Source organism: Artemia sp. Qi Xiang Cuo, chromosome 3 (assembly GCF_049724085.1).
Source record: "Artemia sp. Qi Xiang Cuo chromosome 3, ASM4972408v1, whole genome shotgun sequence".
NCBI lineage: Eukaryota > Metazoa > Arthropoda > Branchiopoda > Anostraca > Artemiidae > Artemia > Artemia sp. Qi Xiang Cuo.
Window position 1 is genome coordinate 54,588,880 of NC_142796.1, and position 16,514 is coordinate 54,605,393.

At 36.1% G+C, this 16,514-nt stretch overlaps 1 long non-coding RNA gene across 1 annotated transcript in view; it reads right to left on the reverse strand.

The window, feature by feature from the left end:
- Window positions 1-5,584: 5,584 nt before the first annotated feature.
- Window positions 5,585-16,514, reverse strand: part of LOC148954290 (uncharacterized) — a 34,729-nt gene continuing 23,799 nt past the window's right edge. Inside the window, exon 3 of the long non-coding RNA XR_016141571.1 lies at window positions 5,585-5,765. This is a non-coding gene — a long non-coding RNA (uncharacterized LOC148954290). The remainder of the gene's footprint in view (window positions 5,766-16,514) is intronic.

Below are 16,514 nucleotides of genomic sequence, written 5' to 3' on the forward strand. Positions count from 1 at the left end.
AGATTTATTAGAACTTTAACCCTCATTATGTTTTAGATTAAATTTACGACCATTTCCAATACTGAAAAGCGGATGAAGATTTTCTATATGTTTTCCAGAGAAATGGCCTAAGGATTGTTCTGGGTACCGGGCTGACTAACAACAGTAGGCTGTACGAAAAGGGCGGTTCAATCCCGCTTTCGAGAGAAACTTTGAGATGGCTAGGGCACGTTCTGCGGATGAAGGATGACAGATTGCCGAAGATTGTCCTTTTTTGGCCAACCGCCTAGGGCTAAACGGAAACCAGGTCGTCCGCGGTTGGGATGGGAGGATGTCACAAAAAGAAAGATTTAAAGGAAATAGGAACTTTCTGAGAGAGTGTAAAAAGGGAGACTTTGAGTAGATTGGGATGGAGGAGTGCGTAGCTATGTTAGCCTCAGCCGACTTGGTGCTGCGGTGAGTTGTTAATAGTAGTATTTTCACTACCTTCCTATGACGTATAATTGTTGACGTGCCCCCGCATGCATGCGCCCCCGCTGTAGTATGCGCCCCGCTGAATAAAATCCTGGATCCGCCCCTGACTCCAGGCATGTGACCTCCAAAGCTTCTGGGCAGGGGTTGTTAACTATGCCAGTTGTATGCCAGGATAAAAAAATAGGCAGTGCTGTAGGGCTGCCTAAGTACCGAGCGATGTTGGCACAATGTATTATTTACTAATTTCTTTTGGTTTTTTAGATCAGGGCACTTCGTATTGAAGGAGTTGTCGTAGAAACTTCAAAAAGGGCTCATTCAAATGGAAATTGAAAATTGAAAGAATGGAAAATGGAAAAATATAAATTTTTTACTTTTATAAATTTAATAAATCAAATAATATTAACATTTTGATTACTAAATATCAATATATGTATATTAAACTGACAATGCAAATTCCTGTGTATTTTTTTCAGTAAAGTGCAAATTATGCTCTGGCCTTGGGAAGGCATAGGAGTTTTGAGCCCAACTTATGTTAATTTCTGCACGTTTTGAGTTTGACTCGGGTATTTATTGTAATTTCTGTTCGTTTTGGGTTTCATTTATTTATCAATGCTGATTTGTGGTAGTTTCACGCTTGGTAGATTATTTGATTTTATTTTTGGCCATTTCTTGTTTAATGGAGTTCTTTACTTTTCTTTCAAAAACTTATTTTGTGGAAAAAGTTTTGTTTAATTAATTTCTGTTCGTTTTATATTGACATAGTCTTTTCAGGGAAAAAAAAATACCTTAAATCTTTTCGTTTTTTCTTTAAAACTTTATAGTTTGAACTTCTATTTGTATGCTGGAGACAAATTTTCAGCAATTTTTAACAACATACACCCTTTTAAAAATCTGGACATAAATAGTAGTGTTTAATTTAGTTTTATACCTCCTCTAGTTGACCTGAAATAGAAAACTTGATACCATTCGCAAAGAAATCTGTTTACTTACTTTTATAGCTTGAATACACTTACGCTATTTTGATTTGGCTACAATTTAATAGCAGAAGCAGCCCCGAAAGTTTGAACATAATACAATCAGTCGTTCTTGGGATACTGCTGAGATGCCGCATTGGGATTTAGCATTAACAGAGTGCATTTTGATTTAAGCTTAAGGCAACATTTAGTTTTTAAACATAATGGGAATGTGAGGGTGGGCGTGGGAGGGGGATTAGTTGCCCTGCAATCACCTTCGACTATTAAAAAGTACATCAGCCCTTTCTGTTTTCAATCGAATGAGCCCTTTTCGTAGTTCCTACGACAACTCCTTCGATACGAAGTGCCCTGGTCTAAACAACAACAATGAAAAATAACACATTATATCCACATCGATCTTTACTATAAAAATGTCAGGCCTTCCAATCAGTTTCGACTATTAAAAAGGGCACTAGGCCTTTTGATTTCCAATCGGATGAGTCCTTTTTGAGTTTATACGACAACGCTTTCTATAAACACCTTATATGCCCCCAGGGCATAAATTACAACCCTTACCCTAAGGGCTGTTAGGGTGGTTATCATCCTCTCAGACCTAATTTCCAGAACTTTCAACTACGTTAAACAAAATGGTTATCTCAAAAGTTTGGTTGGATGTGTTTGGGGAAATGATGAGCGTGAGAGGGGCGTTAGTCGCTCTCCGATCACTTTCAACTATTAAAAAAGGCACTAGCCCTTTCATTTCCAATCAAATGAGCCCTTTTGAAGTTTGTACGACAACGCTTTCAATAAAAGCCTTATATGCCCCCAGGACATAACTTACAACCCTTGCCCTGAGGGCTGGGGGGGGGGGGTGTCATCCTCAAAGACCTAATTTCCAGAACGTTCTACTACGTTGAACAAAATGGCTATCCTAAAATTTTTATTGGATGTGTTTGGAGGAATGGTGGGCGTGAGAGGGGGGTTAGTTACCCTCCAATCACTGTCGACTATTAAATGAGCCCCTTTTGAAGTTTCTACGACAACTCTATCTATAAAAACCTTATATGCCCCAGGCCATAACTTACAACCTTTGCCCTGGGGGCTTTGTCATCCTTAAATACATAATTTCCAGAACTTTCAACAACGTTGAACAAAATGGCTATCTCTAAACTTTGATTGAATGTGTTTGGGGAATTGGTGGGCGTGGAGGGGGGTTAATTACTCTCCACTCACTTTCGACTTTTAAAAAGGGCAATTTCAATTTTCAATCAAATGAGCCCCTTATGAAGTTTCTACAACAACTTTCTATATAAACCTTATATAACCCCAGGGCATAGCCTACAACCTTGCACTGAGTTTTCTGAGGGGTTCATCATCCTAAAAGACCTAATTTCCAGAAGTTTCAACTACGTTGACAAAATGATATCTCAAAATTTTGATTGGATGTGTTTGGGGAAATGGTGGGCGTGAGAGGGGGATATTTGTCCTTCAATCGCTTTCAACTATTAAAAAGGGCACCACCCCTTTCAATTTCTAAATGACTGAGCCCTTTTTGAAGTTTCTGCAACATCGCTTTCTATAAAAACCTTATATGCCCCCAGGCCATATCTTACAACCCTTGCCCTGTGGCCATCTTCCACATTGTCAAATTTTATACTCTCCAGTGTAGCATTCAACTGTTCCTGGAATGTTTCTCTCAAATACTCATCCTCGAGTATAATAACGTCATAGCTCCCCGGAAGGTAGGTAACCAGTCATATTGACTTTTAATATCAATAACAGCACTCCTTTATACCCTAGTATCTTGTATGGAGTCTGCCAGTTTTCAGTTTACAATAACATAATCAATAAGGTTAGTGGTCTTACCATCATGTGAATTGACCCCAAATATAAGCAGGTCATCCAAAAATAAGGACTAAGAGGTCAAATAAATGGATCCAAAGAAAATTTGCACTTCAGAGGAGGTTTTACAATAAAGATTTAAACTAACTGGGGAGTAGGAATAGTGTACACGGCTCTATTGACCTCAGGCATCTCAATACTACAACGAGATGCTGTAGTTGCAGTATTATAATCAAGGCCATACTCAGGGGGGGGGTAGAAGGTTTGAACCTCCCTCCCAAAAATGTTTGTCTTGACTCGTAAAAACGTAACAAAATGGATATAAACAAATTTTTTATCCGTTTTTATATGTTTTTGGGGTAACGGCCCCCCCCGAAAAAAAATATGATACCCCCCCCCCGAAAAAAATCCTGGGTACGGTCTTGATTATAATGTTTTACAATAAACTTTTTAAATAGTTCGTGGTAACAAACTGTAAGTAAGGAGCGACCCGGCTCAATGGTAACCGAAACTCTAGAAAACGGAATTTTGATACCAATAGGTACATCAAAAGAATCAAATTTTAATGCTGATTTCAAATATATAATTTTCATTAAGTTTAGTCCTACCCATCAAAAGTTACGAGCCTGAGAAAAGTTGGCTGAATTTTCGAAAAAAGGGGAAAAGACCCCCTAAAAGTTATAGAACCTTAATGAAAATTACACCATCATATTCAGCGTATGAGAGAACCCTACTGCAGAGGTTTCAAACTCCTATCTACAAAAATGTGGAATTTTGCATTTTTTGCGAGAAGAAAGATCACGGATGCGTGTTAATTTTTTTTTTTTCCCCCAGGAGTGATTGTAGTTACTCAGTGGTCCTAGAATATCGTGGGAGGGCTCATTCGATTGGAAAGTAAAAGTTCTAGTGCCCTTTTTAAGTGACCAAAAAATGGAGGGCAACTAGGCCCCCTCCCACGCTCATTTTTTCCCAAAGTCCCCCGATCAAAATTTTGAGATAGCCATTCTGTTCAGCATGGTCGAAAATATGATAAATATGTCTTTTAGGATGACCCTCCGAAGTCCCCGGGGGGAGGGCTGAAAGTTATGAACTTTGCCCAATGTTAACATATAGTATGGGTTATTGGGAAGTATACAGACGTTTTCAGGGGGGATTTTTTCTGGTAGTGGGGGGGGGGGGTCAGGGGCTATGTGGGAGGATTTTTCCATGAAGGAATTTTTCATGGGGGAAGGGACATTGCTATGAAGGGGGCGCCGGATTTCTCAGCATTATTTAAAAAAGATCAAAAATTATATATAAAAAAAACAAATTTTTCAACTGAAAGTAAGGAGCAACATCAAAATTTAAAACGACAGAAAACATTACATATATGATTGGGTTCACCCCCTAGTCAATACCTCGCTCTTTAAACTTAAAACGAACAGAAATTATTCCGTATATGAAAGGGCTGTCCCCTCCTCAACGCCTCGCTCTTTACGCTAAAGTTTGACTTTCTCACAACTCTATTTTTTTAAACAATAAAAAACTTTAGCGTAAAGAGTGAGGCATTGAGGATGGGATAGCCCCTTTCATATACGGAATAATTTTGTTCGTTTTAAGTTTTAATGTCGCTCCTTACTTTCAGTTAAAAAAAACTCGTTTTTTTTATTTAATTATTGAAAGCATCCTGCTCGCCCACTTCAGAAAATCTTAATTTACATCATTTCTAAAAAGATGAGGACGAACCAACTGGAATCACCGGCATAGTCGCAGAAGTCATTAATCTACTGGTAGTTGGCAGTACGTCGTTATCCAAGCTTTTGTCACTAGAACGGACATGAACCATATGGCTAATATGGGAGAAAAGTTCATTTGTGATGCAAATGGATGTTATATTTAGATTGAGGATGCAATTCTAGGTATATATTTGCACATTAGGGAGATGGGGTATATATTTTGTGAATATATAGGTCCTGAGAAATTTATGAATTTCTTAGAAAAACTGGAAAAACAAGGAAAGAAGTGAATATGAAGGCTCTCCCCCTGCAGAATATGTTAACTAGTATTATTCTGCATATTATATAGTAAAAACTGTTTTCTTAATATGTCTCCTTATTTCCAGCTGGACTCCTAGGCTAAAAATACTGGTTGGCTAGTCTGCTAATTCAAAGATTTGTATAGACATACACTGTCAATAGCCCTGTGGTGGTATTCCCACTAGAACTGGTTGATGTAAATCAATTTCTTGGTTTTATAGTAGAAAAAAAGAGAGCTTTCACGCATCAACCAAAGTACCATAGTCAATATCTCCTTCTCACTAGTTTAACATATACTCTGTAGAACCTTCAGCATAATTGTAGAATATCAAAATTTATTTATAAAAATAATTATCTGCTTAAAAAAATAGTTTTCATGTATCTGCGTCATTATATATAAAAAAGTAATCTTTCGATACGAAAGATAGAAGTTTTCTTATACGTCTATAAGCTTGGATGACTAGAAGCTGTAGAGGCAGTTGAAAATAATCGTCGCTAATGCCTGAAATAAAAAAAAGAATTGAAAAACCTGAAAAATACATTTATAGAAATGAAACAAAATGCAATATAATATATCTACAGTTCATCTTCTATCACAAAGATTTCTCGGAATCCATAATAAACAAATGGTCCACTAAATACAACTATGGGGATTAAGCCACTTCCGAAACATGTGAAAATCCATAAAAGCGTCATAATCATCATCTAAAATCATCCCAATCATCATAAGCAAGCCACAAGTAATTAATTGTAGAATCAAGATGACAATTCAAGCTCTGATCAAGCGTCAAGAACTTTCTATTAGTGTTTATTAAATTATATTCAAAATTTATTAGTTTAATCATCCAGAAATTCCATTTGTTGCTACAAAATTGACTTTTCCGAAGAGCATACGTAACATGAAATTCTGCGTAAGGCTCGAATCGGCTTGACACTGCCTAATTTACGTACGAAGTTTGCTCTGTAAGATCACATATTTACACGTATTACAGATTTCAGTCCGGAATTTTCTTAAACATTTATCATCTATTTTGAGCACTTCTATGTTTAGTCAGGGCTAATTTCACAACTTTATTTTGCGATCTTTATCAGGCAAAGGCCTATCCTGGAATTTAAAGAAAGTATTGGATATTAGGCACACCTTAAAGCTATTCATAATTGTATTGAAGCTTGTTTGAGGAAAATGCTGCCCTTTTTACTGAATAGCTATTACTACCAAAAACTAAGAACCAAATAAAGGTCAACCCTTACAGCACAAGTCATTAATATGCATTGACCTTACACTATAAAAAAAGAAGAAAAAAATGTATAGACGAAGCTCAAAAGATCGGATTTTGGAGTAAAGGTATAAAGCAATGTATTAGCGATGTTAAACATCTTTATAAATAGAAAACAGAATAAGGAGGAATGGGGTGCAACTGGGACAATGAGGAATCGAATGGTACAGTTCTTTTTTTTTGCATCCTTTTCTGGATTTTTTTTTCAGGATTCCCCCCCCCCCCGTCCACCTTAACTATAAACATTCGATAAATCAGAAGTTTAAATACGGATAGATCCTTTTAATAGACAGCGATAATTTCACAAAAAATACTAGATATTTCAGCCGCATATGTAGTGATCGAAATATCTTGTATTTTTCTTGAAATTTATCACAGTCACAATATGAACGTTTTATTCATCGTCATGGAAAGGCAGTGTGGTCTTAGAAATTATCTAAACTAGAAAAGGTGTCAGCTGTTAACTGTGCCATGAAAAGAGTTCCGTGCCAGAGAGAAAAATAGTCGACAGGGCGGAAAAGAGTTCCGTGCCAGAAGTCGACAGGTCGGAAAAGAGTTCCGTGCCAGAAGTCGACAGGGCGGACAAGAGTTCCGTGCCAGGGGGAGTGACAGATAACAGTTTTGTGTCTTGGCTGTTGAAAATTTTTGACGGCCTGCTTCTGAAGCAAGGTGTTCTTTATTGTTATCCGCTATGAGGCGTTGGCAAGGACAAAGGGTATCCTAGAACAGCTAAAATAGTATTGCCAAGTGTCCTAGTAGATTCGGCAATAAAACTGGCTCATGATAGGAAAACAGAGAAAATCTCAAAGAGTACAATATAATAAAAACGCTGTAGAACAACCAGTTTTTCGAGAAGGGGACATAGTTTGAGGATAGCTTATTATAGAGAGTATTGAAACAATTATAGAGATAAGTAGAGTAAGATGATTGCAGAGATTAGTATGTTATTGCAGTATAAACGGTGTTAGGAATTGATGTTAAGTCAAAATGAGGATGTAGCTAGTTTTTACGCTGATTAACTGGACAGGAGAAATTCTGTCTTTGAAATAGGAAAAATATAAAAGATACAAATGACAGGTGAAAGCTGTGTGACAACCTTTCTCAAATGATGTATTTCCTTCTTTTTGATATCTTATAAATAGTAAAGGAACCGAATAATTTGAAAAAAAAATGAATTAAAGCTTTAGTAACAGAAAAGTAAAAGAAAATCTCATTGTGTTTCTGTTGAAGATTATTATTTTTGTTTAAGCGTTCTGTTCAAATTTAAAATCTTTTAAAAGATATTCTGACGCTGTGTAAATTTTCATATTAAGTGTAGCTATGCGAATTTTATGCGAACTTAGCATGACAATATAAAGTGAAATGAAAGTGCCAATTGGGAAAATATTTTCTTGTGTCTTGTTGATTCAGTTTTAGTGTCAGTATTTTATTTTATGTTCTTGTTAAGTGTACCTTTGTTTGAGGATAGAAAATCGTTTTATTTTTGAAAAAAAAAAGATTTTGAAAACCCCGGGGAAAATCTGTAAACTTTGGAAATAGGTTTTTCTTTGTTAAAACCAATAATTAAAATTCTAAGTATATGTCAAAAGGTTCATTTCCTAGTTAAAATCCCATTTCCTCGATAACTAAATTAATTCTGAATATTTGCTTTAATTCCTGGAAGTTGACAGATTAAGGTGGAACAGTTCTGTCAAATGCCCGGATGTGTATCTGCATATTGTGCTGAATATAAGTTACCAATTTAGATTATTTGAGTCAGTTCTAATTCTGTATCTGTCCTCGCCATGTGTACATTCACTGTATTATATGTACAAATAAACATTTTATACTCTAAACATACACTATGTGATGGCTATAGATTCTAAACATCCTCCACCGGTAGAACCCAGATAATAGGCCAACGCTACCACAAGGCCCCAAAGAGAAGAAGTCTCACTTTACAGAGAAGTAGATAATTCACAGAGAGGTAAACACAGAAAGTTTACACAATAGATACATCAAAAGAATCAGCTTTAGTTCTGATTTCAAATATATAAGTTTCATGAAGTTTAATTTTACCCATCAAAAGTTATGCGCCTGAAAAAATTTGGCTGATTTTTGAAAAAAGGGGGAAATACCCCCTAAAAGTTATAGAACCTTAATGAAAATCACACCATCATATTCAGCGTATCAGAGAACCCCTTTTGTAGAGGTTTCCCGATCCTATCTACAAAAATGTGGAATTTTGCATTTTTTGCCAGAAGAAAGATCACGGGTGCTTGTTTGTTTTTTTTTTCCAGGGGTAATCGTTTTTACCCAGTGCTCCTAGAATATCGTAAGAGGGCTCATTGGAACGGAAATTAAAATTTCTAGTGCCCTTTTTAAGTGACCAAAAAAAAATGGAGGGCAACTAGACCCCCTCCCACGCTAATTTTTTTCTCAAAGTTACCCAATTCAAATTTTGAGAGCCTTTTTGTTCAGCATAGTCGAAAATCTAATAAATATTTATTTTACGATGCCTTAATCCCCCACAGTTCCCAGGGGAAGGGCTGCAATTTATGAACTTTGCCCATTGCTTACATATTGTATTGGTTATTGGGAAGTATACAGACATTTTCCGGAAGAATTTTTTTCTGGTGGGGGGGGGGGCTCGAGGAGAGGGGTACTCGGGAGAATATTTCCGTGGAGGATGATTCTTTGGGGTAAGGGACATTTCTATGAAGGGGGCGCCGGATTTCCAAGCATTATTTAAAAAACTATCAGAAATTAAATAAAAAAAAAAGTTTTTTTCAGCTGAAACTAAGGAGAAACCTTAGAACTTAAAATGAATAGAAATTATTACGTATATGAGGGGGTTCTCCCCCAAGTCAATACCTCGCTGTTTACGCAAAAATTTTTTTTTTAGTGCTTTTAAAAGAGTTATCTGTTCTATTTAAACGGCCTTTGTGATTCAGGGGTTTGTGAATTATTTTTTTTTTTAACTTTTAACGTAAAGAGCGTGGTATTGACTAAGGGGAGAACCCCATCATATACGTAATAACATATACGTAATAAAAAAAAACAACAACAAAAAAACAAGCGATACGGCTCAATAGTAATCGAAACTTTTAAAAACGGAACTATGATGTCAATAAATGTATCGAAAGAATGGGCTTATAATGCTGATTCTAAATATATGAATTTTATTAAGTTTAGTATTACTCATCAAAGGCTACGAGCCTGAGAAAATTTACCTGATTTTTTAAAGAGGGGGGAAACATCCCCTAAAAGGGAAAGAATTTGAATGAAAATCACACCGTCAGATTCAGCGTATCAGAAAACCCTATAACATAGGCTTCAAGCTCACATCTGCAAAAATCTGCAACTTTGTATTTTTTGCCAGAAGAAAAATACACGAATATAGAAGTTCGTTACGTAAGTTAATTTGTAAATTACGTCAGAACCAAATTTAGAGACAGCCATTTAGCAAAAGAACAGTAAAATTTTTATGCAAATTTTGTTTACTTATTCAATGACGGTGAGCCAAAATAAAAGCTGCATTAACTAAAAGACGATCAGAAATTAAATTTAAAAAAAACAAGTTTTTTAAACTGAAAGTAAGGAGCGACATTAAAACTTAAAACGAACAGAAATTATTCCGTATAAGAAAGGAGCTGTCCCCTCCTCAACGCCTCGCTCTTTACGCTAAAGTTTGATTCTGTCTCACAACTTTATTTTTTAAAACAGTAAAAAACTTTAGTGTAAAGAGCGAGGCGTTGAGGAGGGGACAGCCCCTTTCATATACGGAATAATTTTTGTTCGTTTTAAGTTTTAGTGTCGCTCCTTACTTTCAGTTTAAAAAAACTTGTTTTTTTTATTATTTAATAACTGAATAGCGAGACGCTTCGTATAGCAAAAATGACCTAGTGCCTGAAGCTCACTTAAGTCTCCTATCTAATCAACTTGAGTTAAAAATCGATTAAATTTAAAATCAAATTATTAATCATTGTCATTAAAAGCAATTAATGTTTTTTTTTTTTTTTTTTTTTTTTTTACTTAAATAATCCTTAATAAATTCGGAGAAATTTGTATTGTGCTTCTCCTATTATAACTTACATGAGTATAAGAGAGTAAGGGGATCCCCTTCTCTACCAACATTAGTCCCTAGGATCCGCGAAACATTAATAACAGTGGTAGGACAACATAGTTTTTAGTAAAATTAAAAAAATTGTTAAGAAAAACCGAGGGTAGTGAAAAGTGAACAAAGTTCACTTTTCGCTTCCATTAAGTTAAAAAAAAAGAAGGATACATATGCAGATATTTCGGTCAAAACCTCCACTCGACGTCCTCAGCGCACAAAAGTATATACAGAGTAAGAAGTTACCCTTTCACCGTTGCCTAGAGAGAGCCTCTTTTACATATAGCGTTTTTTAGGCTCATTTTGTTTGCATTCTTTTTTCTTAGGCCTTTTATTCGTATATTTCTTACTCTTTATTTACTTTGGTGCACTGAGGACGGCCGAGTGGAGGTCTCGACCGAAAATACCAGCAAATTCATCCTCCTTTTTTGACTGTCTGGAAATATCCACATTTTTCCTTCTTCACAGTTTTCTTTCGTCATGCACAGCCAATGCGGTCTTAAATTATTATTTACAATCTTGATTCTTTTTACCCCACCCCCGAAAAAACACTATCCAATTAACCCCCTAAAAATACCACCGTGTATCTCTAGGAAAAATGCGCCCCCATGCGGCATTTTTGCCACTAAAGCTGGAAAAATTAATATAATTATTCCGATAATTATAAATAAATTAACTATTTCAAGATTTTCACTCGACGAATCCTGGCACCCCTTGAGCCAAAATTATTGTTTCACAACCCAAAATGACAGAAAACACCACTTTATTCCGAATAATCTATCTTGTTACTTAGAAAGGTTCCTAAAAATTTTAGTTTCTGTCCCAGTGATTCTTTTCTTGAATTTTCTAAAATCAACGATTCGATTGAATCTCTCCTAGGGGAAAAAAATAAAGGAAAAATGTTGTTTTGCATCCCAAAATGGCAAAAAACGCCACTTTGCCATGGAACAATCCTTCTTGCTACTTAAGAAGCTTCTTTGAAATTTTAATTTATGTTCCAATGATTGATTTCTTGATTTCTAGGATTATTGCTTCGATGCATTCACCCCTGGGAAAATAAAAGAAAACAAAGAAAAAATAATATTGTTTTGTACCAAAAAAGGAGAAGACATCACTTTGTCGTGGAACGATCTTTCTTGTTACTTAAAAAGCTTCCTAAAATTTACAATTTCTGTTCCAATGATTCTTTTCTTGATTTTCTGGGATCATTACTTCGATGTATTCACCCCTGAGAAAAAAAAAACAACGAAAAAATGTTGTTTTGCACCATAAAATGGCAGAAAACGCCATTTTGCCATGGAACAATCTTTCTTGCTGCTTAAGAAGGTTCCTTGAAAGTTTAATTTCTGTTCCAATTATTCTTTTCTTGATTTTTCTAGGATCAATGATTCGACGGGATCACTCATGGGGAAAGAAAACAAAGGAAAGATGTTGTTTTGTACCCCAAAATGGCAGAAAATGCCACTTTGCCATGGAACAATCTTTCTTGCTACTTAAGATGGTTCCTTGAAATTTTAATTTATGTTCAAATGATTCTTTTCCTGACTTTCTTAGGATCATTGTTTCAATGCATTCACCCCTTGGAAAAGAAAGAAAAACAAAGAAAAAATAATATTGTTTTGCACCACAAAATGGCCGAAGACGTCACTTTGTCTTCACCTGGGTTTTCTAATATGCTGAGTTTGATGGTGTATTTTCATCAAAATCAATCAATCAAATAATTTCTGTTCCAATGATTTTTTTCTTGATTTTTTCTAGGATTAATGATTCGACAGGATCACTCATAGGGAAAGAAAACAAAGGGGAAAAATGTTGTTTTGCACCCCAAAATGGCAGATAATGCCACTTTGCCATGGAGTACTCATTCTTGTTCCTGAAAAAGGTTCCTAAAAATTTATAATTTCTGTTCCGAAGATTCTTTTCTTGATTTTCTGGGATCATTACTTCGATGCATTCACCCCTGGGCAAAGAAAACAAATAAAACAAAAATTGCTGTTTTGCACCACAAAATGGCCGAAGACGTCACTTTGTCTTCACCTGGGTTTTCTAATATGCTGAATTTGATGGTGTATTTTCATCAAAATCAATCAATCAAAATCAAAAATCAATCAATCAAATAATTTATGTTCCAATGATTTTTCTCTTGATTTTTTCTAGGATCAATGATTCGACAGGATCACTCATAGGGAAAGAAAACAAAGGAAAAAAATGTTGTTTTGCACCCCAAAATGGCAGATAATGTCACTTTGCCATGGAGTACTCATTCTTGTTACTGAAAAAGGTTCCTAAAAATTTATAATTTCTGTTCCGAAGATTCTTTTCTTGATTTTCTGGGATCATTACTTCGATGCATTCACCCCTGGGTAAAGAAAACAAATAAAAACAATTGCTGTTTTGCACCACAAAATGGCCGAAGACGTCACTTTGTCTTCACCTGGGTTTTCTAATATGCTGAATTTGATGGTGTATTTTCATCAAAATCAATCAATCAAAATCAAAAATCAATCAATCAAATAATTTCTGTTCCAAGGATTTTTTTCTTGATTTTTTCTAGGATCAATGATTCGACAGGATCACTCATAGGGAAAGAAAACAAAGGAAAAAAATGTTGTTTTGCACCCCAAAATGGCAGATAATGTCACTTTGCCATGGAGTAATCATTCTTGTTACTGAAAAGGGTTCCTAAAAATTTATAATTTCTGTTCCGAAGATTCTTTTCTTGATTTTCTGGGATCATTACTTCGATGCATTCACCCCTGGGTAAAGAAAACAAATAAAACAAAAATTGCTGTTTTGCACCACAAAATGGCCGAAGACGTCACTTTGTCTTCACCTGGGTTTTCTAATATGCTGAATTTGATGGTGTATTTTCATCAAAATCAATCAATCAAAATCAAAAATCAATCAATCAAATAATTTATGTTCCAATGATTTTTCTCTTGATTTTTTCTAGGATCAATGATTCGACAGGATCACTCATAGGGAAAGAAAACAAAGGAAAAAAATGTTGTTTTGCACCCCAAAATGGCAGATAATGTCACTTTGCCATGGAGTACTCATTCTTGTTACTGAAAAAGGTTCCTAAAAATTTATAATTTCTGTTCCGAAGATTCTTTTCTTGATTTTCTGGGATCATTACTTCGATGCATTCACCCCTGGGTAAAGAAAACAAATAAAAACAATTGCTGTTTTGCACCACAAAATGGCCGAAGACGTCACTTTGTCTTCACCTGGATTTTCTAATATGCTGAATTTGATGGTGTATTTTCATCAAAATCAATCAATCAAAATCAAAAATCAATCAATCAAATAATTTCTGTTCCAATGATTTTTTTTCTTGATTTTTTCTAGGATCAATGATTCGACAGGATCACTCATAGGGAAAGAAAACAAAGGAAAAAAATGTTGTTTTGCACCCCAAAATGGCAGATAATGCCACTTTGCCATGGAGTACTCATTCTTGTTACTGAAAAGGGTTCCTAAAAATTTATAATTTCTGTTCCGAAGATTCTTTTCTTGATTTTCTGGGATCATTACTTCGATGCATTCACCCCTGGGTAAAGAAAACAAATAAAAACAATTGCTGTTTTGCACCACAAAATGGCCGAAGACGTCACTTTGTCTTCACCTGGGTTTTCTAATATGCTGAATTTGATTTTGTTTTTTCATCAAAATCAATCATTCAAAATCAAAAATCAATCAATCAAATAATTTCTGTTCCAATGATTTTTTTCTTGATTTTTTCTAGGATCAATGATAAGGATCACTCATAGGGAAAACAAAACAAAGGAAAAAAAATGTTGTTTTGCACCCCAAAATGGCAGATAATGCCACTTTGCCATGGAGTACTCATTCTTGTTACTGAAAAGGGTTCCTAAAAATTTATAATTTCTGTTCCGAAGATTCTTTTCTTGATTTTCTGGGATCATTACTTCGATGCATTCACCCCTGGGTAAAGAAAACAATAAAAAAAAATTGCTGTTTTGCACCACAAAATGGCCGAAGACGTCACTTTGTCTTCACCTGGGTTTTCTAATATGCTGAATTTGATGGTGTATTTTCATCAAAATCAATCAATCAAAATCAAAAATCAATCAATCAAATAATTTCTGTTCCAATGATTTTTTCTTGATTTTTTCTAGGATCAATGTTTCGACAGGATCACTCATAGGGAAAGAAAACAAAGGAAAAAAATGTTGTTTTGTACCCAAAAATGGCAGATAATGCCACTTTGCCATGGAGTACTCATTCTTGTTCCTGAAAAAGGTTCCTAAAAATTTATGATTTCTGTTCCGAAGATTCTTTTCTTGATTTTCTGGGATCATTACTTCGATGCATTCACCCCTGAGTAAAGAAAACAAATAAAAAAAATTGCTGTTTTGTACCACTAAATGGCAGAAGACGTCACTTTGTCTTCAACTGGGTTTTCTAATATGCTGAATTTGATGGTTTATTACCATCAAAATCAATCATATTGTTTATTCTTTTTCCTCTTCTTTGAAAACAGAGAAAATATTTTTAGGTACATAGCTCTTGATGGGTAGCTTTAATCCTAATGAATCTTAACATTCAGAATTACCAACAAAATACAAGTCTTTTAAAATGTATTTACTGTTATCAAAGCTCTTTTTTTAGGGTTTCAGCTACGATTCGTCCGCCGCGCCCCTTACTTAGAGTTTCCCACCTCGGACTGTTTGATGAAAGTAGAGATGACATTGCCGTAAAACTGTGAGTTACTATTAGTAGAATGGTCATAATAACTCCCACCCCTCACCCCTGCTGCCACCTATAACTTTTTTTTAACACCAAATATGGGCATAGCCTCCCTAGGGAGAACACGTGGTTAATGGGGTCAATGACCTCTTTCTCCATGGTCTCTTTCTCCAGGTGTATTTTTGGTACGCTCTCGGCGACTATTATGATCCAGAAATAGTATTTGTTGTTGTTGTAAGCTCGATGCAAATCTCAAGGTCAATGTTGTTGTTGTTGTTGTAAGTGCACGCTCTCAGCGAATGTTATGATCCAGAAATAGTATTTGTTGTTGTTGTTTGAGCCAAGTGCTAAGAGTTTCCGGGAAACAGTATTTGTTATTGTTGTTCAAGCCAAATGTTATGAGTTTCCGAGGTAACAGTTAGATAACACATGACAGATGATGTCATGATTGATTGATTGACATGAAAGGGGAAATTAATTGTTGTTTCTAAGGGGAATTATTGATTTACGAAAGGGGATTTCATTTGTTGTTTCTAAAGAGAATCGTTCCCGAGCGAATGTTCTGATCTTAGCGCGCGAAAAGGTTTCTTTGTAATTTCAATGTGAGAGCACAGGGATGCCAAACAAAAGGAACACGCTGAAATTACGTTTAGGGATTATTTGGGCGAAACCGTTTTAGCCATTTTATGGGATTATTTCGGCGAAACAGTTAGAGACATTTTAAAAGATGATTTAAAAGATGTTTTTAGAAGAGAATTTGAGGGTGAAACTCTGTGGTCGTTATAATACACAAGTTCCATTTGAGCAGTGTTGTGAGGTCCTCTACCCCAAGCCCAAAGGCTTCCAATCCCCCTACCCAACCCCGAAGGAAGCCCCTGGTCCTCAAAGGTCCCCCAAGCTCCCAAAGAGCCCCAGTCCCCCAAAGGCCCACCCCAGACCCCAAAGGCCCTCCCCTGGTCCTCAAAAGGCCCATCGAGCTCCAAAAAGACCAACGGGGTCCCAAAGGCCCTCCACCGGTCCCCAAATGTCCCCCAGGCTCCCAACTGGCCCCCCGGACCCCCCAAGGCCCTCCTCCGGCTCCCACCGGTCCACCGGGCGCCCCAACGACCAATCGGTCCTCCAGTGCCCCCCAGACCCCCAACGGCCCCCCCCGACCCCAGAGGCC